We start from the raw sequence: 5,088 nt of genomic DNA on the forward strand, positions 1-5,088 counted from the left end.
ATCTCTTTGGTAGGTATTGGTCGTTAGCTTTACTGGTGACCGATGTAAAGTAAACACGTGAGTGTGAGAAGTGCTCTTTTTACCCGATTTTTAGTTATTGGCCAGTAATGCAACATTTATTTTCAAGTGCAAACTTGTAGCGGGCCAAATTGCCGTTTACGGTTTCCGTCTACCAAAACGCTCCTCAGGACGTTTTAAACGAGTAGCTTTAGCGCCACCCCCGAAGAGGACCACTCGTCAGGTTAGAATTGCCCAGCATGAAACCTAACCTCAGGGCAGGTTATAGAAATTGATCCCGAAATGGCGCAAAGGAACGGTAGGTAAACACAAAATGTGAAAAGATGCACTCCGTTTCGCGTATAGATGGAGCCACTACTATGTTTAGCAAAGACGCAAGAGAAATGATCGTTATACCAACTCGAAAGCTCATGCACTAAAAAACGATCAGTTATCATCACAGGCAGAACTTAGTCGAACACTCTTTCCCTCTCGCTTTGTAAGTAGTAGTGGGGACTAATTCCCGATAGCCCATCGGAGTAAAACAAACACAAAGAAAATTCAAATCTACGGAAACGACGCGAAACGTGAGAAATCTTCTCGAACCAAATTCACTACACGGGAAAGCTAATCAACATAAAAAATACAAACATTTCAGGTAACACTAACTAACAGGAAAACATTTTATTGGACGGATTGAAATACAGCATTTTATTCTTAACCTAGGTTTCATATATTCATTTAGCTTTACATTGTTCGTGTTACTTCCTTTTCTAGCTTTCCCCTTTCCTGTCTACCTATGTGCGGTCAAAATTCCCTGCTAGCGGATAAAGCTGCGCTGAGCAGTACAAATGCGCGCTCGGCTTTAGCTTTCGAGCGGCAAAGAAAGCTTTCGAAGGTTTGAGTGTTGTGTGTGTATGGATCTACGTGCACGGATCAATGATCTATTTTTAACTTACATGCATTATTTCTGGAACAGCGTCGATCTAGCAGAGCTGCATCTCAGCTGGGTGCCGACTGGTATTGCGGCTTCGGTACCGACTTCCTATCGCAAACCAATTCAGCGATGGCGACGAACGGCGTCTACAATGGCGTCGCAATGATGACGCTAATTAGGCCTTTGCCTACTGGATGTTGAATTCGGCCAACTTTCCGACGATGAAGATGGCCGTCGCTCTAACGAAACGCGTTGATGATTTTGCAGCTTCCTTCCGACCTTTTGCCAAAAGCGTCGGGAACTTTCGAAGCCGGAACGTGGGGTCAGCAGGGTGGTAAACGAGACGAGCGGTGTGCCGAGCGTATGCGTCGCTAGAACGCGGATGGCGAAAAATCTCCAAACTTTCAATAAAAGAAAAGAAGCCGTCGATCGGCTATTCGACGCTTTGAAGCTTTTTATCACACAACTCAATTATTAATTCTTACCTTCTTTTCACACACAAGTTCGCACGAAATGTAGCGAATTCAAATTTGTATTTCTGACCGCACAATTCACTGACCGCACTAGCTATGCCTATCGGAAAGGAACTTTTTTAATAAATTTAATCCTAAAAAAACTTCTCACATTTTTAACAACTACCTTTTAAAACACACCGCGATACTAAAAAAAGAACTTCACACTGCTGCCTCTTCCACGATCAGGATCGAAATGGACGAGTTGCAGTTCTGTAAATCCTCAGATAGGCGTCAAGTGATTCGAGTATTCGTAGTCGGAAGTACGTATTTTTACAAATACTACTCTTTCGACAACCATTTCTCTCGCTTGAATTTTAAGAATACTCCTTTCTCTTAACACATTCGTATCTATCCATTTCATTCTAATGCGCATTTGGGTTTTGGTGAGACGGAATATTTTTTGAAAGTTCATCCGAAATAGGCTAAAATTGCATGCAAGGGAATATTTGTACACAAGCGTCTGAATATTTCTTGATGTGATGCGTTTTGACATAGTGAGCGTAGTGAATGAATAATGACAAAAATTACGAAAAAGGTGAACATGCTACAAACTCCCTATTCGTACGCAAAACCAAGTCAGTACCTACAAGGAGAGATATTCATATCATTATTAGGATTGAAAATCAATGGAAAAGTATTGAGCGGCTTAGCTGCAGTATGCATCGTATGAACAACTGTGAATAGAGCATAGTAGAGCATGATTTGAGATCTTCATCAAAATCAATTAAACCTGTCATCTTTTAATAGCTTTGGCGATAACTATAAATAAATAAACCAATAAAAATTTAAGGCATTCTATCAAACACCTTAAGACGTGCTATCTTTTATAACGATTCTAAACGCATACGTTTGTAAATAAGTAAAAAGTGCTATGAAGGGATTATTTTTTCTACGATGGTATTCAGATTGGACTGAAGATCTACAAACAAATTTATAAAATTACATCATTTTTTATTCAACAGATTTCGATAAATTAGAACCACCCTATCTAACTCGTTACTAAGGACTACCCAAGGAAATCAAAATGTTTCTGTTCATTTATGAAGTATCTGTTTTGAGAAGTTAGTAAAATTCACTTTCGCGAAATTAAAAAAAAAAACTTTTAGAACCACCCTAGGCAGTCTAATTTTTATTTTAGCGTCCTAATTTAATCAAAATCGAGTTCAGCGCACCAAAATTACCCTAAGATGATATTTTCAGACATTTTAAACTACTTTTGAGGTTTTGTCCAGCTTTTGTATGGAGTGTATTGGCCACCCCAGAGTCCAGACCTTAATCCTATTGAAAACTTGTGGTCTATTTTGGATCAATAAGTTGACAAGGGAGATGTCACAAATAAAGCAAAAGTGTTTTCAGCCCTTGAAGAAGCTTGGAACAAAATTGAAGGTCAGTACCTACAAAACCTAGTATGCCCCGACGTTTGCAGGCTGTCATTAAAGCTAAGGGAGGCCACACGAAATACTAGTTACTATAAATTTCACCAATATGAAAACTGTTTTTCGAATGCGTACTTTTTTCTGTCTCTCAAAAATCATACCCTTAATAGAAAAAAAATATAAGGCTTAAAAATTTCGCAATAACTCACACGCTTTTTCTTCCAAATTCGAAATATTACAGGTGCTGGAACATTTTACTGGAACGTATCCATATCAACTTTTGAATAGGGCTAATAAGATTTGTAAACAAAGTTTTTTTTGCTGATTTCTCTTAATTTGTTAAAATTTTAACACAGAAAACATTTGAAATTGATTCTATCAAGGGTAAAGATGTTGATTAATGTGTATTTTTCATGAAATTCAACACGGCAGCGGAATAATGATCGAAATAAGTTTGTTTACAAAAATCTCATTGGCCCTTTTGAAGAATTAATATTGATATAATAAAGCTAAGTGGCCGATATCAAGAGTTATACAAGAAAAAAAGCAGTTTTGCATAACATGCGTACTTTATTTTGTCGCGCACTGTAACTCAGTTTACCCCAAAATGGCGTTTGTCATAAGATAGCATAACAGCGACGAACTACGAATTTATGCCAATACAGGAAATATTTTAGAAAAAACTTCAGAGTTCTAGGGCTAGATTCGTGAATTGACCAGTTTTACGGATGTTACGGATCTTCCGGAAGATTTTCAATTAGAATCCAGGGTCAATAGTTGAGTCAAAGTATCAATATAATTTTAGATGGGATTTTATATAAGCTTTCAAGAATATTGGGATCAGTTTCATTGATTGACCGCATTGTCGCTTGTTCAATATTATGAGAAATACTATTATACCGTCGGAATCGACACTGTATCGTGTACAAATTTGATATACCGGGTGTTTGGTTCATGGTTAACCCTCAAAAAGGCAACCGGGTCTCAGAGGCCCGGCACGTTACAATTTTTTAGTTACAAAAAAATGTGTATGCAGTATAAGCTTGGGCATGGAAATTTTGATAAGTAGCTTTGAAATCTATAACAAAAATAATGAATTGTTAAATTTTCATCTATGGAGTGATGCGCAGCTATGTTTGAATTTTTTACATGCACAAAAAGGCAAGCCGGGCCTGGCAGGCCCGGTGTACATGCAATATTTACTAGGAATACCACGGGTTTTATACAATAATATTTATCTGAAAAAAAAAACATTTTGATGAGTTCATCTTCATAGTAGCAGGCATTTTTTTTATGTTTTGATTGATTTTATCTTTTTACCTTTTCATATAAGAAAAAAATCTTGAAAGTTTGAGCGAATTCTATACATTTCTTTTATAAGAAATGTAAAAATAGCATACGATAATGGCGTGTGTCATATTTTTTTAGGTAAATACTTTTATTTCATCCACTGTGGTCTACTTGACAATTATTTGGATACAACATAACCTAACTCTGTCGTTATTGTCTATTTTTGTTGTCTATTCTTTGTGATATAGTTGTCGTAATTATTCAAATTGTAAGATCTAAAAGCAACAAAAAATTGAAATGGCTATAAGACGATATGCCCATGTTTGCAATCGTCTCAAAGAATCTGAAATAATGGAAGAAATTCGACCAAATTCAACAGCAGACGATTCCGAAACTGATTTGCAAAGCGAGGAAGAAGATGTGAATGATATTGCTTCCGACGATGAATCTGATGCAGAAAAATATGAATATGTACTCCGGTTATGCATCAGAAGAAATTAATAGCAACCCAGAAACATTTATTGGTCGTTTTCAAACGAAATGGAGCTCAGAACCAATCGACAGTCGACGTGATCTTCCGAGTACCTTTTGGAAAAAAAATTGACCTTTTTACATCCATCGCCTTATACGCTGAAATCGGGATTTGTTGCGTGTTCGTACTCATCATCCTGTAATTCCGGAACCGGAAATCGGATTAATTAGAAATTCAACAGAAGACAATAGGAACGCTGTACCTTTCATTTGAAACCAAGTTTGTAAAAATCGGTAAAGAATTCGCTGAGAAATAGGTATGACATTATCTTAGGAACTTGGTAAGTTCCCCCGGGGCATTAAGAACCGCCATAGCTGGCCAATGTGGTCGAAGTGCCTTCGGTGGATCATTAATGATCAAGACATGCAAAGCCAAGTAATGTTGAACATATTTTAATATATATTGCATCATTTGGACATCATGGTGGTATCAGTTTCTATG

The sequence above is a fragment of the Topomyia yanbarensis genome, chromosome 2 (genome assembly GCF_030247195.1).
Source record: "Topomyia yanbarensis strain Yona2022 chromosome 2, ASM3024719v1, whole genome shotgun sequence".
NCBI classification, from domain to species: Eukaryota; Metazoa; Arthropoda; class Insecta; order Diptera; family Culicidae; genus Topomyia; species Topomyia yanbarensis.